At 38.1% G+C, this 23,713-nt stretch overlaps 1 long non-coding RNA gene across 2 annotated transcripts in view; it reads left to right on the top strand.

The window, feature by feature from the left end:
• Positions 1-23,713, top strand: part of LOC123616382 (uncharacterized) — a 166,446-nt gene that overhangs the window by 103,620 nt on the left and 39,113 nt on the right. For both annotated transcript variants that reach the window (XR_012502485.1, XR_012502484.1), the window contains exon 5: positions 5,840-5,950. This is a non-coding gene — a long non-coding RNA (uncharacterized LOC123616382). The remainder of the gene's footprint in view (positions 1-5,839; positions 5,951-23,713) is intronic.

The raw sequence follows: 23,713 nt of genomic DNA on the forward strand, positions 1-23,713 counted from the left end.
AGATTTCAAGTAATTAGGCATATTTAAATAATTACCATTTGCTATATTGAATATAATTTTCTAATTTTCAAGTCTCTGAAAAGCTTATAAACATCAGGGTCTTAGGTAGTAGTAGCATGCCTTTATTCTTGATACCCTGAAATTCAGAGTAATCTTTCTCTATGGATTCTTTAAATAAACTCTAAATGGGAGTTTATTAACTTATCTACGAAACGTTTCTCTCTCTAGCAAGGTTCCAACTAGAAATAAAGAAAGAGACACACCAAGAGTTCATATGCCTTATGAGGGTCAGAGCAAATCACTGAAATATTTGAAACTGTATTTTAGAACTTGGCAGAGAGACCTTCCCTAATGTTCAGACTAATACTAATGTTAAGTCTTAATACTAAGACTCTGTGTTTTTTGAGTATGCTCTTTTCCCAAGTTGTCATGATTATTTTGAGAAAGAAAGCCTCAGTGCAAGAATATTGTGTCCTTAGTTTTCTTCGTTTGCTCATTCATTTTTACTGCCTCGTTTAAAAAAAGTTTTGCTCATGTGTGAAGAATAAATGCATCAAAGGATTACATATGCTTTGACAGAGGGAGTACGGGGAGCAGTAGTCCTCAGATGAAGAAGGTCAGTCCCGCATGGAGTGGGGAGGGATGTAGGAAGGTTTCATGGAGCCATAGAACAATGGCTTGTTGACGAGTAGGTTCTCCACTTGTCCTGTATGCTCTTCCTCTGTTTTCTTCTACGTTCTCTTCACTGCTGTTCTGTTTTCCAAAAATGTTTTCGAAGATGTCTTATCACTGGTGCAGCCATTGCAGGTGGAATCTGGAAGATTCCTTCTGTAGTCGCAGTCCTGCCAAATTCACTTCTGCCACTGGGCTCCATGTCAACAGATCACTCACCAATAACAAACAAAGGACATAAGAGGTGGCTTAGGGCAGGTGCCTGCAAGATCACAGATCAGAGAGATGCCTTGTAGTTGTAGGAAGACTCTGGAAGCCTGACTTGGGTAGCAGAGGTGCAGAAAATTTGATCGTCTTGTTTAGCTTTGAAATCCTAATGAAGGTTGGGTTTTCACTTACCCATTCTGTGTTGGACCGTTCCTTCCTGTGCTTACGTACATCTCATCCTATTCTACTTGGAGCAGGACTGAAGTTCAAATAGCTCGGAGCCTAATAATCCCATATTTCAAACAATTAGATTCCCCAGGGGTTTTAGTTCAGTAATTAGGACGGACGTGAACCAGTTCTTCCTCCTCAGGTCCTCTTCACAGCAATGCTTTGGTTTCTGGGAAGCAGAGCTAGACTCCCCGATGTTCTTTGTCCTACTAGACTTTTTCCAAAACTTCACAACTGATTGTTGAACAACATCCTCAGCAGAGGACTTCTGATAATTAATTTATGTCTTTTTCACAAAAGAAAAATGAAATGCAGAGATAACAATCTGAGCTAAGAAATTATGTATTATTCATCCAACTGAAAAAACTCTTTGTTATTGCTAACATAATGGGCTAGACTTTTCAATCCTGCCAAGTTACTTTTCTTTTTAATTCTTTCCCAAAGGGTTATGCTTACTTCTTTTTCACTTTGTTATCAGACACATTTTCTACTTCAAGACTGGTTTCTCAGCAAGTTTACATTTGGAAGATGTTTTTATTAAATGGAAAGAATTTAGAATTTTTTTTTTTTTAAGTTTAAGCCTTTCAGTCTGAGGGAAGGAGAGGTGAAGGGAGTGGAAAAGGGAGAGAGAGTTTGTGTGTGTGTGTTATCTTGAGAGAAGCAGAGATCTAGAATGGGGGGAAAAGGAGACCTTTTCAAGAAAATTGAAATAGTTATGATAGGCCTTTTTCTAGTGGGTGTTGAAAAAGTACAGATCTTATGGTCTGGCGTTGACTAGATCTGGTATAGCAAGCTTTCTGACTATTCCTTCTTAATCTCTTTATGGACTCCTAATATTTTTTCCCTCTTAAACTCTGGCATTTTCTAGGCTTATGTCCTAGAAGTTTCTTTTCTTCTTTTTATGTTCTTCCTGGAAAATTTCACCCACTTCTTTAGCTTCATCTGCTTCCCATGTCTCCAGATCTCTACCTTGAGCCCCAAGCTCCTTCTTAATCTCGTGAGCCTCATAGTCCAGTGCTTCTGGGAGTCCAGGACACAGATTGTAAAGTTTCATGAATGTGGTCAAGAGTCATCTGGTTTAAGATCTTGAAAAAGAAATGTTGTGTTCTAGCCATGGAGTCCCTGATGAAGCAGATGGTACAGAAATGAAAATCTACAAACCTAAAAGATGAACAAATTGTCTAATAGTGAAACAGTATAAAGGTGGATAATACTTACTAATTAGTTTCTGTAATTGAAAGTGGTAAAGTTAACTTGAGCTAATTATTTCTGCTTTCTCTAATTCAGTTAACTGCCTACCAATCTGAATGAGGGTGGTTTTTATTTCCACACTTTCTTTTTAAAATGAATTTTACAATTATTTTTGTAAAACTTGAAACATTGTACCTAAAGGCCTGTGAGAAATAATTAAATAAGGACACTGTGTTCCATCATCAAAATGACATACCCAGTACAAATTAAAAGATTGCTTCCTGTCCAAACCTTTAATAGAATGAAACTCAAAAAGAATTTTATCTGGTAAAATTCAAGTCATCAAAAAAAGTTCAATAAAGAATATTCTCTATAGCAAATAGTGCTGTTATTTTACTGTTATTTCAGTTGATTTTTATCCATTTTGAATGTCGGTTCCAGCAACCTCAGGTATGTTTAGATATTGACAATCCCAACAACATAGGGAAGTATAAAATTTCAGGGAGATTACAATTAGTTATAAAGGATCTTAACCCTTATCTCCCAATAAGGTTTGTCACCATAACATCTTCCCATTTCAATCTCTAATTCCTTACATGATCACTACCCCAATATCCATTAGTCAAAGAAAAACAAACAAAGCTTAAATATCAGCTTCAAAAGATTCAACAGACATTTTGACAGACATTGAGTATAGAACTCTATTGTAATTCATAAACTAAAAATGAATTGAGGTGAGTTTCCAAAACTGTTTTAAATGGACACAAAAAACACCATCTCCAAATCCAGTTGGTTTTGCTAATGGTTCCAAAGATTACTGATGAACATAATTCTCTGAGATAGTGTTCCTCCATCACAGAACTGTCTTTCCAGGAATAGTAAAGCAACCGAAGAACCTGCTCAGCCTTTCTAACCAAAAATATATAGAGGATCTTCCGAAATACCTCTTGGCCCATCTGACTCACATATCCCTGAGAGATCTTTAAGTGAGACTTGAATCTAGTGCCTGGTGACTACACTCTAATTGGACTTGAGGTTTCTCTTCAGGGCTCAGTCATTTCATATAGTTTGAGTAAACTGTGACTGCACAGATGGTATCACGTGAGAAAGGTTATCTGGGAAAGTAGACAACTGAGAAAGAGAAGAAACAAGCATCTGTAGTTCTGTCAGAACAATAGCAAGACAAAAACCAAATCTAGCTTGGAGTCACATGCTGGAGAACAATTTTGAGTGAAGAAGAAAAGGTGGCATAGCAGAAATGATTCACTAGTTCTCAGCATCTGTGCACTGCTCATCAGGACTCCCCTCCCTCTCCTCTCTGCTGTGTAAGTAAACAGGAGGAGGGGGCCCACGCGAATTGAGGCCTGCAGAGTACTTTATCATTTGGGCCATTAGCCAAAGTAAGAACAGCACTAGGGAATGGCTGCAAGCCACACGTGAAAACCTTGCAATTCAACCAGACCAGGAAAGGGCTGTTCTTTTCCCTTCAGAATATCCGTGACTGAGTAGAAGGTAGAATATGAAAAGAGGCAAATATGTGCAGATTCATTTCATAAAGCCCTCCAGGAAAAACCAGCATGCTGACCAAATTGAGGACCCCCATTGAAGAGCTTGCCAATCGCAGTTTTCAAAGAATAAAGTCTACAAATAGAATATGCATTTAAGAATAGAAATAGGAAATTAAATTAGGTTAAATAAAAATACACTTGAAGATAAAATAAACTTCATATGATACTTTAAGGAGATAAAATACGAAAAAACTGGATAGAAAGGAAGTTTTTGTCTATGAGAATAACAAAATATCTTAAAAAAATATACTCCTGACATAGTAACCTTATTATTCTAGGGTCTTGTGATGAAACCACTTAAAATTATATCTGTTTGGCTTTTCCAGCTAAATGCTTGTCTTTTTTTTAAAGGTATTTATTTTTACTGAAGTATAATTGACTTACAGTATTATACTAGTTGCAGGTGTACAGCGTAGTAATTTGATATTTTTATAGACCCTACCAAAAAATTGTTAGAATTAATAAATGAATTCAGTAAAGTTGCAGAGTATAAGATTAATATGCAGAAATCTGTTGCATTTCTGTACACTAATAATGAACGATCACAAAGAGAAATCAAGAAAATAATCCCATTTACAATTGAATCAAAAAGAATAAAATGTCTAGGAAAAAAATTAATGAAGGAGGTAAAAGACCTGTACTCTGAATTCTGTATTCTGTATTCTGAACTCTGTATTCTGAATACTCTAATAAGACATTGATGAAGGAAATTGAAGTCTGTACAAGTAAATGGAAAAATATCCTATGTTCATAGATTGGATGAATTAATACTGTTAAAATGTCCATACTATGCAAAGCAATCTACAGATTTAATGCAATCTCTATCAAAATGCCCAGGACATTTTTTCCACAGACCTAGAACAAATAATTATATAATTTATATGGAACCACAAAAGATCCTGATTAGCCACAGCTATTTTGAGAAAAAAGAACAGAGTTGGAGGTATCATGCTCCGTGGCTTCAGATTATACTACAAAGCAATAGTAATCAAAGCAGTACGGTACTGGCACCAAAACAGACACATAAATCAATGGAACAGTATAGACAGCCCAGAAATAAATCCACACACATATAATCGACATATCTACGACAAAGGAGGCAAGAAGGTACAAATGGAGAAAAGACATTCTCTTCAATAAGTGGTGTTGGGAAAACTGGACATGTAAAAGAATGAAACTAGACCATTTTCTCAGACCATATACAAAAATAAACTCAGAATGGATTAAAGACCTAAATTAAGACCTAAAACCATAAAACTCCTGGAAGAAACCATAGGCAGTACGCTCTTTGACATTGGTCTTAGTAATATTTTTTTAGGGCTAAATGCTTCTTTAAGAAAATTCCTCTCCAAAATTAAAGATCCAAAGCAATTTGCAAAGTGGCTGTTAACAATCATTGAAACATCATTAATTCTTTTGAAAAGTCTTTGATCACAAGAGATATCAAAACTCAGTAGGACTGGTTGAGAAAAGATTGCTTCTCAGACAGAAAAGGGAACATTAAACAGAGAGGCGAGAACGAGCTGCCGATCTGAATGTGCCCAGCTGGCCCCACGCTCCTGAGTGGTGATGCCCTGGTCACCACTGACCTCTCCATCTGTGAAGTGCTCCCATTTTACCTGTTGGGACAAGATAGTCTCTTGATTTTCTCCTCTTCTCCCCACAATCTCCAATGTGTAGGTTCTTGCATTTTGGCCCAATATGAAAGTGCTTCCTCTTTTATTTACTTCTCTTATGGAACTGCCTGGGAAACACACAGCCTTCTCTTGGGTAATCAAATCCATGAATATTTTTATGTTCTGCAATATTCATCTCAGCATCTATAGTGTTTTAATCTATGCCTAAATAATGCCCCCAAATATTCTTAATGGCGGAATTATGATTTTGATCTGAACATGCTTTGAACATTGTCTTCCCAATGGCTGATTCATCCAAGATGGCTGAAACAATTGTTCTTTTGTGTTTCCTTTTAGGGTAGCTTTCAACGACTTACTTTCTAAATGAATGGTGTGTAGAAGTGATTGGCAGGTGTGAGAGACATCACCATGGCAACTCTTCATAAGGGAAATTGGCTGCTGAGCAAGGTAAGGTTTGTTTTATGAGCTTAGTAACCTCTAGGCTGTCCTTTCAGGTTCTGGAAGTTCCTCAGGGTTTCAGAGGAAGAATAATGAATCAAACATTTTATTAGTTCAAAAAGCCTCACCCAGAATATGTATTCATCACTTCAGTTTGTTCTTTGGCTGCCACACAGTTTAGCACAATCAAAAAATCTTTTTTTCTGTCAGTGACATTTGCCGAGAATTCTGACCATACACGACCTCAGTCCAGTGTTGGTTCCAGCCAACACAAACCGAGTTGAACACTGAAAGGGTTACACCCCCTCTTCAATTCCTTCTCCCTAGGACCAGCGACATAATTCCAGGGGCTCAGTGCAAAATAAAAATGGAAACATTTGTTGGAAGTTATTAAGAATTTCAAAACAGCTACAGCACAGCATTAGAACCAAGCCATGTGCCTTCGGCACAGCCGGGTCTCTTGGTTTCCTCGGCCTCTCCTTCCTTCGTGGAGGCTGCCGGTTCTGTCTCTCCTGTTCATTTGCAAGAAGGTGAAAATAGTTCGAATAGTTCCCCAAGCAGCCGAGTCTTACTGAGTCCTCGTTATTCCAAGTGAGAGAAAAGAAAAAGCCCCTCTCCACGTGCAGATTTGGTGATGAAAACAAACTCCATTTCTGAGGACTGGCTACACAAAACTACTAATTAGCCTGAAAGAGACAGGGAACATTATAGTGAAAAGAGCCCTGCCCTGGCAGGGATGAGACTGAATAGCCTGTTGGGCTTATTTCATTTTTTTAATTTCTAGAACTCGGTGAAAATGTGTATCTATACTTAGCAGTTACCAAATCTGCGCTCTGATTGTTTGAATAATGGGAGAAACGTGTCTTATCATTTAGAGCAAGCCATTGTCTTTTTCCTTCAAGCATGTTAACATTAATAAGACAAAAATGGAAAGCACTTTAAAAAAATTTGAGAACAAGTCTTATCATAACACTGTGGTGTGGGTACAAGAGAGGCATGTGTGGTCAAGGGATTTACTTCTCTGATGGAGGATAACTCAGTATTGCCCTCGGTGTGCCCCGCACATGACTGGTGTTCCATGGTAAAAGGACTCCATGCTCAGATAAGACTGGGAAATGCTACTCTAGAGAGCCATACGAAAGTCTCTTCAATGTCCTGCAGTTTAAAAAGGAAACAAAAACACAAATAAAATCTATAACACATTTGCTCTTTGTTAATAACCCAATTTTGCCCAAACACATTTAATCACAGAACGCTCTCTTTGTCATAACTATTAAAAGCCTGGTGCTGAGCAAGCCCACTTAGGGAAACGTTGATTTAATGAACCCATGGAGGTCTTAGGTCTTTTTGTGTCTTGAGCACCTTCTAGGTCCCAGCCACTGTTTTATGCCACTGACCCGCCTTGACTCAAATAGAAAAACCAGCCCCCAGAGGTGGTTATCACAATCCTAATTTTCTATACAGGGTGAATACGTTAAGCAGCTTTAAGTGGTGTAAGGTTTTGAGCCAGTGTCTGACTCTAGAGCCCAAGATCCCGTCCTCTACAGCACTCAGGATTTACTCACAGTGGAAACAAAACAATGCGAATATTTATAAAACCTTATGAATGCATGCTCTCAGTTCTGAAGGTTGAGTCCTTCATAAGATACATGGAATTTTCTTGACAGATTTTTCACAAATGAAATCATGAATCTGCCTTCTCCTGTGGCTTGCCATCTGTCATGAAGCCCAAGAGAAAAATCTTTCTCTTTACAGCAAAGCTAGGCTGAACAATTGTGCCCAGTAACTAAAAGGCAGAAGGCAGAATACCTTTTCGGAGAATCACAGTTGATGCACCGGTCTGCATTCTGTTAAATTGAAACTAACTCTGAGAATGCCCTGCATCTCACTAGGTTCATTCTAGAGTAAATGTGTTAGGAGCTTAGCCTTTTAAAGAAATTTATAAAAGTTTATGAGCCAGCTAGCAGAGGCAGCTGGATCAAAATCAAAGTGGACTTTGAGGTTTGCATTAATTTCTGCTCAGATCCTGATTTACTCTTTATTCTTAAAGCTGAAAATGAAATTTGCTGTTGGGCATTTGTTTTTCACTCCATCTGAAATAATTCAGTGTTTCAGACTTCCTAGTTTCTCCAGATTTTCAGGAAAAATTAATCTGTAATTGGTGAATCATTGCACATATTAATATTAAAGGAAGTATTCTATAAATAAAGTCAATCTGGAGTAGAGGCTGCATAGAGCAGACACTTGTGAAAGCACACAGAGAGGAAGAGGAACCCGTGGTAAGAAGGTAGACTAAAGAGATTGCTTAGACCAGATTACAGGGAGAGAAGACCCACTCGAAGAAAGCTCAATTCGTGTCACCATCTGAGGGATAAGTCGGGATTAATTTAAGACACCAGGTGGATTGGCTGTAAAGCGATCATGTGAAAACACTGACATAGAGCTGGGAAGCAGTAGACCCAAGAGTACAGGGGTAACCTCTTCTCCTTGCAGCCAGGGGGCCTGGTCCCCATATCAGAGAGCAGTGTTCCCTCCCCAGAGTGGGTGGGTGTCAAGGTAAGCATAGGAGTCTCCCATGCAGGACTGCTCCCGAGAGACCACAGTACCATGAGGGCACCACACCAGAGGCAACAGCAAGGGGTCAAGGTGGAGGGTACAAAGGCCAGAGAAGCACATTCTAGAACAAATAGGAGAAGGACCTTTGACAGCTCTCGGAAAGAGGTGAGGGAATTCTTGAGGGTGTCTGATGTCTAGCCATCAGTCAGTGAGATGATACAGGAAGTGTAACTACGCTGTGGCGGCAGGCTGGAAGATGGAATGCTGTGTAATGGCCTAGTTTAGGTTGTGCTGGGGGTTTTTTTGTGTATCCCTAGCCCCTACTTCCCCTGTAACAAAATCCTCTCCACTTGAACATGGGTGTGGGCACATGACCCCATCTTGGCCAATCCCAGTGTGTCATGCCCACGGGTCACTGTGATTGGTACACATCTGAGCACACAGGCAAGACCAGAGCCATTAGAATATACCCGTGAACTTGTTGGAGTCTTCAGGTGCACATACTGAAGCATTTATGGATGAAATGATTTGAAATCTGAAATTTGAATCCAAATAATCAAAGTAATTTAAGAAGGGTGAGGGTAGATGAAAGAAAACCATGTATGTAGAAGCAGGATGATTGGTACATTGGTTGTTGTCACCCCCTGTTTTCTCTCTATGTCTATGAATGTTCAGATTTTTTCATAATTATAAAAGAAAATGAATTCCTGAGATTTTTATCCACTGAAGCTGAAGGAGAGAGGTTCTGTTTCTTAGATCATATACGCAGAACTGCCTGCAGCCATCTTGTCTACCGCTGGAGACAGCCCATCTTAGTAAGTGCGGACATCATCCTGCAGGGGAAACCGAGGCCCAAGGATGGAGAGTGGGAGAGGGTGCTGACTCTTGTGGTGGTTTTGCAGGATTTTGTTCATTCACATGCAGAGCTGATCACAAAGCTGATCACAAATGATCCCTTTGCATAAAATGCACATTTGTTCATGTCAAGAAATGTATGTATCTATGCATAGAATACAACACTGGAGGAGATGTGTATATACAACTTAATATATTGTATATATACACACGTATATAAAATATTGTATTTAAATCTTTAGTCCATCTGGATTTCATTTTAGAGCATGATGCGAAGCATGTAACTTTTTTTGTCCCAAAATAACTATCTCATCACCATGTATTGACTAATTCACAATAATTATACCACATTATATTGTCACTTACAATACTTCCTCCCCAGTTTGATGTGCCACTTTAATCAAATCCCCAGTACTTAGGTTTATATAATCCATTATGTTCTTTTGATCTGCATGTCTTGGCACATGCATGACACTGACTGTGTAAATTCTTTTACTATATAGTATGATGCAAAACCCCGAAGTTCAAGTTCCCTCTTATAAAAGTTACTCTCATTCTTCAGTATTTTTTTTAAATGTTTGGGGTTTTGGGGAGAGTGATTAGGTTTCATTTATTGATTTATTCTTTTTTAATGGAGATACTAGGGCTTGGCTTAGCCTGCACTCTACCACTGAGCTATATTTTCCCCCCACATTCTTCCATACTGTAAATGTCTTCCTGCTGTTTTATTCTTTCAGGTAAAATTAAGATTTTAAAAATCCTACTGATATTTTAATAAACTTTTTGAAAATTACATAGTTTATATATTGGCTTAGGTGAGAGAATTCAAAAGGCATGGTACTTCTGATTTTCTTTTTGAAAAAAATTATCATGATTTTTAAAAGTTCCAAATTCTTCATTTGATGTTTCTACTAGATATTTTTGTACAGGTTTCCTCATTTCTGATAGCATAGATAATGCAGATTTGTTCCGCCAATATAAATTTATTTGAATGGTATTTACCTCTGATTATTTCTAATGTATGTTTGAGTTTCTGACGAATTTTATCAAAACCATATTTTTCATTTGCATCACTGCTATATTCCAAGAGCATATATTGGAAATTAAGCTCCCCCTGCTGGTGGATTTAACACCTTGTAAAGGATCTTACAGACTTTGAAAATCCAGTTCTGTTTTATAGCATCTTGGACCTAAGAGATTTGAAGTGTTTGCTAGCTCCTCCGTTACTTGGTCTATGTGGATGTTGATGCGAAATTTAGAAAACCACGTAGTTAATTCTGAAATGTACAAACCAGGAACTAAGAAAGAGGAGCAATCATATTTTTTCAGAGGATCTTTTTCATTGAAAAAAAATGTTTTTTAAAAAGACTTTTGGAGAGGAGGTTTGAGAAAATGTAAAAGAAAATGTTTGAGAAAAATTTCCCCCTCAAAAAATTTAGTTTGTGTATAAATTTAGTTTGTATGGTCTTTTTTATTGTTTGTTTTAATTGGAAACTGAGCTTGGTAGGTTTTAGAAAAGCATTTAGCAAAGTTTTGCTTCGGGGCTTTGAGCTGCTATTTTTGTGGTTTATTTTATTTGAAAACTTTGCTTATTTGTTTAGAAACTGAGGCTAGAGAACTTTAAACAAAATCAAGTTTCTAAAAAGGCTCTCTGGGTTTTTTTTTTTTTTTTCCTACTTTAGGTCCAGAAATGTGGTGGAAAATTTCTATAAAGAAACATTTTTTACTTTTGGTCTTTGCCTATTTTTAATTGGAAACTGAGGCTGGAGGATTTTAACATGATATTTTACAGCCATGTCTGAATTTTACAGTAGAATCTTTCCTATTCTTCTTTTTCTTTATATCAGAAAATTTTTGTTTTCTTAGCTTTTGTCAGTTACTTTGTTTTGTATTGGAAATGGTAGTAGGGGAGCTTGAAACATCATCACATATTGGAAGACTCTTAAAAGCCACTTAAAAACTGTACAGCAAACTGTGGGGTGCATATTTATACTAATTTTGTTTTGCTTTAAAGCAGAAGCTTTTGATTGCATGTTGTGTACTTATACCATACGGTATTTCAGTGTGAGTGGTAGTTAAATTCATTCATTCTTTATTTATATTTACTGAGTTCTCCTCATTGGTGCTGGGCGCTCCCCTGGGCTTTGAGGTATAGTCAGTGAACAGAACCAAGCCCCTGACCTTGTAATGTTTGATTCAATGGGTGCTTGGTTGGATATTCTCTTTGGGAGTAGGGTCAGGATTTCTGGCTGAGCAGTAGATTAAGGGATGAAGGGTTTCAGCTGGAGCTGGAGTTGGTGGGAGGTTGGTTGTAGAGTTGTATGTATCTATAATTTTTGTTTACAGGACCTCTACACACAGCTATTGTGTAATGCGGTCCTTTTGCTCATGGACTTTTTTGGATAGGCTCCAAGCTGGAACCTTGTTGGACTAACATTTCCACAAGGATCCCCATTTTCAGTGAGGTAATCATATAGATAATTTAAAATCCAAAGCACAGCCTGCTTTTTGAAGAATGACAAAAAAATATAATCTAAAACCGTCTATTTCTCTATCGGGGAGCCCCTCCATAAAGGTTTGGCTGCATTTATATAATATCTTTTTCAGATTCTTTTCCATTATAGGTTGTTATAAGATATTGAATTTAGTTCCCTGTGCCATACAGTAGGTCTTTGTTGTTTATTTGCTTTATATATAGTAGTATGTATGTATCTGTTAATCCCAAATTCCTAGTTTATCCCCTCCTTCCCCTTTGGTAACCATAAGATTGTTTTCTGTCTGTGAGTCTGTTTCTGTTTTGTAAGTAAGTTCATTTATACCATATTTTAAAATTCCACTTGTAAGTGATCCCATATGATATTTGTCTTTCTGTCTGACTTTCTTCACCTAGTATGAGAGTCTCTAGGTCCATCCATGTTACTGGAAATGGCATTTTCATTCTTTTTTATGGCTGAGTAATAGCCATATATATCCATATACACACACACACACACACGTACACACATATACATATACACCACATTTTCTCTATCCATTCATCTGTTGATGAACATGTGGGTTGCTTCTATATCTTAGCTGTTGTAAGTAGTGCTGATTTGAACATTGGGGTGCATGTATCTTTTCAAATTAGAGTTTTCTCTGGATATATGCCCAGCAGTGGTCTTGCTAGATCATAGGGTAACTCTATTTTTAGTTTTTACAAGGAACCTCCAGACTGTTCTCCATAATGGCTATACCAAGTTACATCCCACCAGCAGTGTAGGAGTGTTCTTTCTTCTCGGAGGGTCTTTCTGGTGTGTCTGTAGGGAGTGAGAGTGGGTAGTGAGGTTATATTCTCCTGCCGCCTCTCCGCAGATTCGTCCTCCTGGGTTGATTCTCAAGCACACCCCACCCAGCCATCCACTTGTGTGCTTATCCTCTTTCTGCCCTCTTGATCCCACTCGTGAAAGTCTTCCCTTCTTCATCCTTTAAAACATCACTCCCACATGTGCACTGTAGCAACAAACTTTTCTAAAAGTTAGAGGGGAAAAGTAAGGGGCGTTAAGTACAGAACAGAAAACAACCTAAGATCGAATATTTTACATCTAATACTTTCTCTTCCCTCCAAAGTCCTCTTCCACTTACTCCTCCTTCTCTCCAAATTTCAGGCTCCTCAACCTTATGCCCTCTTCCTTGAATTAACTATATATATCTGGATTTTTAAATACTTTATTAAGCAGAGAAAAATCAGCTCTCTTTAAATTCAGTTCTTTTCCATGATGTAGACTTGTGGGGGAAGGGGATGAGAAATATAGGTTTGCCTTTCAGACCCAAAGATGCATCAAGATATTTTGTAAACAAAAAAGCAGTACTTTCTTTAAGAAGTATTCTTGTCTTGACCAATGACTCAAATGGAAGTAATCTTTATAAATAACATTCTTACTAAATAGCTTTATATGTGTAGACAAAGGAAAAGTTCTTGCTCTGCCTCACTTCACAGACATCTACGTATACACCTGATTACTCCCATTTTACAGGTGAAGAAACTGAGGCTTAAAAAGATTAATGTGCTTAATCTACCTACTTTGTAAGTGACAGAATTGGAATTCAGACATATATTTACCTATTCTAAAGCCTTATCCTCTTGACAACCTTATTTGTACCTCTCTGGTACAGAAAGCAAGGGCTACAGACATCCAAGAAAAGTAAGATCCTGGCAGAAAGAAGAGGGGAGATTTCAGTTGGAAGAAGAGGCATAAGTGAGAATTGGTCCAGACATGATGCTATAAAGATGTGAACTAGGGGGTGGCAGTGGATAGAGTTTTGACCATTTGATGGGGGAAAAAGAGAGAATTAAAAACAGCTTCACATTTTCTAGTCTGGGTAACAAGCATCGTTCATCCATTCAACTAACAGGCATAGATGTGTCAGGCACTGTGTATGTCAGCGCTGTGCCGAGTGTTGGGAACAGTAGCAGGAACAGGAAAGTCAGGAATGAGAAGATGAGGCATCTACAGTTCGACATGAAGAGGTTGGAGTGAGGCCACCCATCCCCTTATAATGTCCCACAGGCAGCAGGAAATACCAAACTCACTTGTCTAAAAGATCAAGGCCCTCAGAGAGCACCAGGTGGCAGCACAGACTCGGAAGTTACAGTGAAGCAGCTCCCCCCACCCCCAACCCCACCCCCAGCATCTATGGAGTCTTGTGTTTTGCATCTGAAACAGATTAAAACAAAATACTATCATTGTTAGGAGAGTTCTTTTAAAATATTATATTGTTAACTCATTAAATGCTTATTTAAACATTTATAAACAATCTTTCCATTTGGGAAGCTGGGAGTTGTTTTAGTAGAAGAGTATGTGTACTAATATCGCTTAGCTTTTACGTAGTATAATTTATCAAAAAATCTAGGGGAAACAGTCACATGATTAGTGCAGCATTCTTCCAGCTGGACACATATTCTCAATATTATTAAATTGTACATTACTGTGTTCACAGTTTATAAGCTCACAGTTACCCCTATTGTCAGGGATGAAAATACTGTTTGAGAACCTTGAGGTTATAATACTACTAAATGAAGTGGCTATTTCATTACATAATTAATTAGCACATTATATTGTTTCTATATTTAGCATAATCTTTCTACCCACCTGAGCCCACCTTCCCTGAAATGAAGCGCGCTTAATACCGCCTTTGGTCTCAGGTTGTTTTATCTTTTCTTACAATTAATTGCCCAGCTTTTCACATCCTGTGCTCACAAGTCTCCTTACAACACAGCAGTGTGCTATTATTAGGGAAGGAACCAGTGTGAGAGCTCAACATGGGGTCAGCACGATGAAGACCCGCTCAGAACAGAAACAGTACCCACATTCCTCCAAGCTGAGAGGTTTATAGATGCTTTAGAAAGATGCAGCTGATAATTAATGCAAGGTTCACACTGTGGATATGGTGGTTTGTAAGTCTATGATTTGTAGCTTGCTGTAGAGAGTTATTCTTAGTTCTTAGTCACTGATAAATGGCTCATTCCAACTGGGAATTCGTTTTTTTCACCGAATCCATTTGGGGTCCTTATGTAATTCTAAAGTATTGAAGCTCTTCAGGGATTGATTCATGGTTCATCCAGCAAATTTTTTTAAAAAAATTAGAAGAAGCTTATGTTGTGAATAATCTGCCCTTCAAAACAAGTGTCTGTTTCTGGGATTTGGGGAAACTCAAAAGGTAGAAGATATCTGTAACAGGTGGGGAAACCTGGCAGAGAAAGGGGGAGGAGGTAAAAGAAAAATAAACCAGCAAAAAGTATTGTACCCACATGGAAAGATATTTTACAAAACAACTCTCAATATCATAAGAGATAAAGAAAATCTGAGGAACTCTTTCAGATTAAAGGGACATGACAGCTAAATAAATGTGATATATGAACCTGGATTGGATCCTGCACTAGGAAGTAAAGGAAATTATTGAGACGGTTGACAGAATTAAAATATGGACTCTATATATTGTGTCAATGCTGCATGTCCTGCAGTTGGTTATTGTACTGTGGTTATGTAAAAGGATGTCCTTATTCTTAGGGGATAGAGGCAAAAGCATTTCAGGGGAAAGGGGGATGGATTATGGAATGATTTCTGGACTTCCCAGATGACATCAGGAATTCAGAAAATGAGCCTCAAAGCCTGCCTCATTTTAATGTCATCTGTTGATTCTGTTTTTATTATTTAACAAGCAATCAAATCTTTTCCTCTACTGAGTGGCCCAGGATTTACATGAACTGAGATTGCCTGGCACAGTGGTGACCACGTTTGTCTCTGCTCTGCCCCTGCACTTTCAGTCGGTGTGGGTGATGCCATTGGCATGGTTCATTTCTGACCTTGCTCTTGGCTTTTGACTGATATCTAAATTTCCAGCGATTTGACAAAGGCAGCGTGGTACCCAAGAAGGAATGGTGGTCTTCAGAGCCAGTCTGATACAGTTTGAAATCTGTTCAGGTGAAGCTTGGTTTCCTTATCTAGAGAATAGCATCAAAATTGGTACCTATTCTGCTATATTTCTATGATGATTTGGGGGAGCATAAGTGTAATGAGGGAAATAATTTAACACTTGTGTAGGTCCTTTTTACTTCTGATTCCCTAATATATGCCTTATTCCTTGGACACTCAAGGTACTCCTCTGCCTGAGGGAAGGAAGGAGACTGAGATGTTCTATAAAAGGAGCACAAAACAAAACCAGCGACAACAACAAAATGACAGATGATGTTCCGCTTCTGTCATTTAAACTCTGGTTTAGTCTAAACAAAGTAAAACATTTAGAGCTTTAAAAAAAGTCATTAGAAGTGTAGCTTAAATGAAGCAAAACCAAGGCTTTTCAGACAAGGCTTTTGTCACAAGAAAGGATTAGCTAAATTTGTTTATCTTTTTCTTCAGCTTAGAGTTTTACGACGGGGCAGACAGAGTAGAATAGGAGGGAGAAATCTCTTTTCCAGCCCCGAGACAATTATGTAAAGGATGTGAGGAGTGAGAAAAAAAGAGAGAGGAGTGACATGGCCAGACAGATGTGCCCTGATTCTTCCCCCTGAAATTTGTTATATACACTGAGTGCACAAATACTTGTCCTGTTGCTTGTTTGGGTCACATATCAGACAGGGAATGGTCCACCCAAATAAACTTGGAGGAACAATGTAGTCAGGTAGAGAAAAATGGTTTAAAGTGTAGCTTCCCAGCCTACTCTCCTTCCTATGAGATAAGAACACTGTGTTGAGGGTCCACTGTGGCGAGGATAAGCCAAGGTGACCCACATGGAGACTAAGGGTGGACCAATTGGAGGATGAAGGAGAGACTTGGGAGTAAATCGGCAGTGGAAGATGAGGAGAAGCTGAGCCAACTAAAAGAGCTGACTGGTGCTGCCTGGAAGCGTTGCCCAAAACAAAGACCTTTGAGTTCCTCAGCCCCAGACAGTAGGTTTGGAAGTAGCTGACCAGGCGCCATACTCCATCTTGCCAGCTCACACTCCAGATTCAACACGAGACCAGAGGACCCCTTTCCCCACAAATCCAAGGGGTCACCTGGCCACCCCTTACCACCTCCTACACCAATGGCACCATCTTAGGGAGAAGGCAGAGAGGAAGGGTGATTGGAGAGACAGGATGTTTTCATTCAAAAGATTTTTTTTTTTTAAGTCCAAAAAGGATTGTTTCATTTTTTAGGTTGGACCGTTTGATTACATTAGTGATTTTCCCACAGAGTGAGGGATGGAGAAAGTCTGTAAAAGGTCTGGTCCCTGGTAACAGACAAAAGGTGCTGCAGGGCCCACCTTTCTCAGCCCCGTGATGCTTCGACACCCCACTCAGTCCTGACGATGTAGTCAAGAAACTGAAAAAGGCCCCGAACACAGCCAAGTCATGTTCCAGGAGTGGTTATTAATATCCCATCTGTCACGCGCTCCCTCTGCCAGCAATGAGTGTGCCGCCCAAGGCCAAGGATGGAGGGGAGGGGAGAACGGTGGGTTCCAGTTCCTTCTTTGGACCAACGATACCCAGTCTGTGAGCCCCTTTTCCATATTTTAAGGGCATGATGTTAAGAGTGTTAAGTTTGCCTGGGAACAGGAGAAAGTACTAGGGAAGTTTTGACTAAGGCAATCTAAGAAGACTTTCCGCAACTCTGCCTGTTTCCAAAACCTCCAGAGTTGAAAACAAGGAAGAGCCTATATACCATTTCTGAGCGGACACTTGCCTTTTAAACAGAGTCATCTGCTCAACTGGATTCTTAGGACTTAGACCAAAGGAAGAGAAAACAAAACAAAACACAAAGCAAAACATGAGAGGAGACTGTCCGGGCATAAATGTTTACTTTGTATCATAAAAATGCCAGAACCGTATCATAAAAATGCCAGTGATTCAGGCTGTGAAACTACCTTGCAAAACAATGCCTTTAAATGTTCTTAGAACATAATTTGAGTTTAATTTTAAATGAAACGGATGAGAAGTATGTATGTTTTATTTACCTACAAGACCAAACTGCTCACTAGTATGAGCCATATTTTTTCCCAGAGCTTTGCAGGTGCTGAAGTCTATATAAAAAGAGTCTTAATTCTGAAGGGAGAAATAAAAATTTTCCTACTGGCAGCTCCCTTCTTGGTTAATTAGATGGTATTGGGAAGAAAAAGGTTGGCCATGTTATCTAGAAGTAAGTATTATTAGAGATGGCATTATATCCTGAAAACATTTAATACCCTGTGTTCCGGTCTCTAACACGCCATCTGGAGCAGCTACTTGGGGAAAATTACAACAAATTGATAAGAATATAAAAAAAACTGCCTCACTTAGTTTATTAACAAAGATAAAACTTTCTTGATGAAAAATAGCTTTTCAAGTGTCATTCGCAAATCATGATTTGACAGACGACAAATATAGATGAGGAAGAGACGTATGACTTGTGTCTCGTTAGACCCACCATCTCATCTGTATTATTGGAAGTCAGATAACTTCTCAGAGACCCATTGGCCTTTTAGTAAAAGAGAGAGATAGCTTTTTAATAAAACATCCAGCTAAAAAGTCATATGAGATAAAGAATTTAAAACTAGCTATCAACTCATTAGTCTCATACTTCTTTTCTTTATTTTCTGGCTTAAAGAAGGATGAAGTATTCAGATTAAATAATCATTGTATTTATAAAGTCCCAGATAGATAACATTTCATTACAATAACTGTTTCCAAAAGCTTCTCATGCTTCCTACCAATTAGATTAGCATAAGAGGAAAGATTGAAATGCTGGCAGCAACATGGATGGGCCTGGAGATTGTCATTCTAAGTGAAGTAAGCCAGAAAGAGAAAGAAAAATACCACATGATATCACTTATGTGTGGAATCTAGAAAAAAAGACAAATGAGCTTATTTACAAAACAGAAACAGACTCACAGACACAGAAAACAAACTTATGGTTACTGGGGGCATAGGGTGGGGGGAACAGAGTGGGAAGGGATAAATTGGGAGCTCGAGATTTGCAATACTAAATACTGTATATAAAATAGATAAAGAACAAGTTTCTACTATATAGCACAGGGAACTATGTTCAATATCTTGTAGTAACTTATGGTGAAAAACAATATGAAAACAAACATATGATGTTCACGTATGACTGAACTATTATTCTGTACACCAGAAATTGACACAACATTGTAAACTGACTATACTTCAATTAAAAAAAAAAAGATTGAAATGCTTAATAAATAGTTCTCAGAAATAGACAATGGTGAATACACCTGCTGTTTACGTACTTCTGGCCTCAGAAGGCCAGGCAGAAAGTGAAGAAAAGTTGCTGGTCTCACAAAGAGCATTTCAGCTCCATCGAGGCCCACAGGGCAGTCAACACCAGCAAATCATTTTGGACCAAGAAAGGAAAGTAACTTCATAGTAAATGATATCCATTTTTCCTTTAGACTTGTCTTTGGATTTTTTTTTTTTTCTAATGGGTGATGGAGGTGAAGGGATAAACATTTCTTATGGCTTGATTCATTTCTGGTTTTGCTAACAAAATTACTCACCATCTTCTGTTTGAGAAAAAGCATTCACCAAGCTTAGAACTTGCTCAAGAAATAGGAATGGTTCTAACCTCAAACTCATAATTTGGATGTGTAGAGTTTTGCTGCTATATCTAGATATCTTTTGAAAGTCAATTCTCTGTAGATAAACAGGTTTTGGAATGTTCAGTTAAGAAAACAGTAGTATAAGAACAAAGCATTTTTAAAACCACTTTGTTAAGGTATGATTGACATATGAATATCTATATATATTGAATGTATACAACTTGATGAGTTTGGAGATAACTATATACTCATGAAGCCATCACCACAATCTGTGTCACAAACATATCCATCACGTCCAGGAGTTTCCTCCCACCTTTTGTACTTACTTTTTTTGTGTGTGTGATGAGAACATTTAACATAACATCTACCCTTTATAGCAAAATTTAAAATATATAATACAGTATTTTTAACTATAGACTGCTGTACAGTAAATCTCCTAAATGTATTCATCTTATATAATGGAAATTGTACATTTGATTAATACCTCCTCCTGCCCTCCACTCCCTACCCCATGCCTGACAACCACCATTCTACCCTGTTTCTCTCAGTTTGGCTGCTCATATAAGTAAGACAAAAGCATCTTTTAAAGTGAATGATCATGTGATAATAAATTGGAAAAAAATGGATAAAACACAAGAAGTAAATATCATTATAAATCTAATCTATTTTGGTACAACCAAATTCTTTGATTTAAATGGAAAATAGATGGTGCACATTCTTTCCAAAACAAAGCTTTCTGAAGTTAAATGTGTTTCACTGACATTTTTTTTTTCAAATATGGAAGAAACTATTATCTGGACCCATAAGGAATGCCTATGAGAAGGCTATGTCCTTTGTCTTTTCTGGGTCAGATTTAGGAACTGGTCCCATCTAAGAGAAAATGCGTACCTTATTGATTTCTAGTATGGGATGGTAGTGATTAAGCAGCTCCAAACTGGATCCCGTAGGGCCACTGACCCAGTGCCTGGTTTCAGGAACACATCTGCTGGGTTCCTTTAGCTCAGTCACAGGCACAGTCCCCAGTCCTCCCCACTTCCACCTCTGGGCAACTCACTCACTGACTCCTGTGTGACGAATGTGATCTGAGAGCCGAAATGACTCCGCAGATACACACAGAGGGTCCTTTTTAGGTCATGGGATCCTATTTCGTGCAAAATGTACTTTGATATCTTCAGAGATTAAATGCTCTTTTATCACCATCTGACTTCAAAGTTCTAAGCCTTCCAAAAGCTTCCATTGATCTGGTCTTAAGATTCCTTTCCAGGATGTCTGCAACATCTCTCACATTATCCCACACTTCTGCACAGCTGGAAACAAGGGGGTTTGTTTGGGTTTTGTTTGTTTTGCTTAATACGCCAGTTTTTTTTGTTTTACTTGCAAACATTTCTTTCTCCTCAAGTTTTAGCTATCTATTTATATCTCACCCACCCTTCTTTCAAGCCGCATTTAAATGGTATTTCCTCTGTGAAACCTTCCCTGAATTTCCATCATCCCCCTGGCTAGACATAATTTCTCCTTCACTTCTGCATTCTGATACCGGTTAGCTAGCAGATCTTTTCTAGAGGGACTTTATCATATTCTGGTTCATGTTTATTATTTCTATGCAACTCTCATCTTCCCTAAGAATAATTATAATAATAATAGCAGCTGCTATTGTTTTGTGACAAAACAACGTGGGCTCCCTGTGTTATAGGCACTGTGCAAGCTAGAGCTTTATTCTTTGCAATGGCTCTATAAAGCAGGTATTATGATCTGTATTTTACAGATGAGCAAATTGAGGTTTAGAGAGCTTAAAGCTATGTGGTATAAGATCACAAGGCTAGCGAGTGGTGACCCTGAGATTCCAGAAGACCTCAGTCCAACTCCAGAGTCCATTATTTTAGCCATGGCCTTATTACTAGAACCAGAAGTTCTTTAAAAGGGAGATAGAGAAAACGCACATTTACTGAACATCTAAAGTGTACCTGGCACTAGAGCAAAAACTTGGATGTATATTATCTCATTTATCTGTGACTTACATGGTATACCCCACATTTTGCAGTTGAGAAAACCCGGGTTCACTATAAATATATTTTTGAAAGACAATGAGTGGATAAGACATCTGTAGTGCATATAACTGGTAAAAGATTGAAAGCCAGAATATACAGACATGTCCTATAAGTCAACAAAGAAAATAATAGCTACCCTGCAGGAATATGGGCAAAAAACATGAACAGGTATTTAGCAAAGAAGAAACCAGGATGACCAAAAACATTTGCAGTAATGGTCAGCCTTACTTAAAATTTTCCCTTTTAGGTTTATTCCCTAGAGAAACAATCCCTAAGGTGAAGATGGGTGTGTTTACCCCAGTATAGTTTGTGGAATGGATAAACTGTGGTATTGTAAGATAATGGAATATTTTACTGAGTTTAAAAGAGTATATGTATCAAAAATAGATGGATCTTGATAACATAATATCAAATAAAAAAGGAAGTTGCAAGTATGCTACTTATATAAAATTTTAAACAACCAAACCACCAAATATTATTTATGGATAACATGTATTAAAACCTATGTAGAATAGATGTAGTAAAAAAAAAAAGTATGAAAGCATGTTAAAAGTGAGTTTGTTAGCTCACGTAAGCATCATAAAATTTCTCTCTGAAATGGCTCTGTCAATCTCCGTTTCCATTTGCAGTGTATGAATCTCCTCGTTACTCTAACATTTGGAGTTGTCAGGCATTTTAACTTTTGTCAATTTTAAGAGTGTGAAATGGCATCTCATTGTTTACATTTGTATTTCTCTACCTTCTAGTCAAGTAGAAGATCATTTCATACGGTTACCTTTGGGGTAGGAGACAGAGGAATGAGATCGGGGTTTGCATTCGTTTTTTATCTCTGAATGACAATTATCACAGACTTAATAGCTTAAACTAACATTGTTTATTATCTTATAGTCTCTGAAGGTAAGAAGTCCAGGCAAGGTTTCGCTGGGTTCTCTGAGCAGGATCTTTAAAGGCTGAAATCAAAGTGTCAACCAGACCAGTTTCTTATTAGGAAGCTCAACTAGAAAATAGTCTGCTTCCAAGCTCCCTCTGGTTGTTGGCAGAATTCATTGCCTTGCAGCTGTAGAACTCCTGGCAGCTTGTTTTCTTGAAGCCAGCAATGAGGAGAGAGGTTCTGTATCATTGCAAGTCTCTGATCTCCAGATGTTCTTTTAAGGTACTCCCTGATTAGATTAGGCCAAAACAGGATAATCTCCCTTTTAGTAAACTTAAAGTCAACTGATTAGGGACTTTAATCACATCTACAAAACCCCTTAACCTTTGCCGTATAATATAACCTAATCAAGAGAGGGACATCTCATCATCTTTGTCACATTCTGTTAATTAGAAACAAGTCACAGATTCTAGGGAGGGGACTATATAGGAGTGTGGGCCATTGGGTATAATCCCACCTGTCTGACATGGCTAGAGCCTTGACTTTGTCTAAAGTATGTTCTTTCTCCAAAAAAACCCCATACAATCTAAATTTTAACATTTGTTCAGTCTTGATGTTGTAGACACAGATTTCCATTGTATTGTTTCTGGGCTTTTCTTTATCATTGAAATAGTTCAAAATGTAACCAACAAATTTTTTAAATTAATAAGTAAGCTCACCAATAACAGACAGTTCAAATAGACCAAGAGAAATAGATGAGAAGAAAGGAGAAAAGGATCTGACTTGAAGACATTATCACTTTGTCTGAACTCTGGATTCTGAGGGTCCAAAGCAGTGTCTTGATGGCCCCTTTTTGGCCTTTTTTTAAAAACCAGTGGGCCCATGAATCCAGTGTCCAACCTTCTCACCCAAATAACAAAATACATCTGTGTCAGGTTTTTATCTGATGAAACAAGATAAACTCCTTTGGTTGCCGTCTGCTGATGTTAGTAACTGAACAGCATCTGGGTTATTCTCAGAGTTGCCATCTAAGAGGCCCTGCAAATCCAAGAAAACCAGAACCCAGGATCTAAACACATTTTCGGTCACATTCCTGCAAAAAAAATTAACCCCACCTCTAGTAACTTGTTGACAAGGTGACAGAAATTGATGATATCAGGCCAAAACATCTAGTCAAACATGGCTTAAGCCCACCTGCAGCCCAGACTCTAGAAGTGCATTTACTTTACTGGGAGTTAGCAAAGCTTAACAAGTTTCAACAAGATCTGAACAGACTGGAGGTTTGAATTATACAAACACATTTTGGTGCCAAAAGAAAACACTGTAGAGTGATTTACGCAACTCAAAGAATAGAGGATCTGAGTAAATTTTTAAGCAGGGAACGAG

This window comes from Camelus bactrianus, chromosome 26 (assembly GCF_048773025.1).
Source record: "Camelus bactrianus isolate YW-2024 breed Bactrian camel chromosome 26, ASM4877302v1, whole genome shotgun sequence".
In the NCBI taxonomy this organism is placed as follows: Eukaryota; Metazoa; Chordata; class Mammalia; order Artiodactyla; family Camelidae; genus Camelus; species Camelus bactrianus.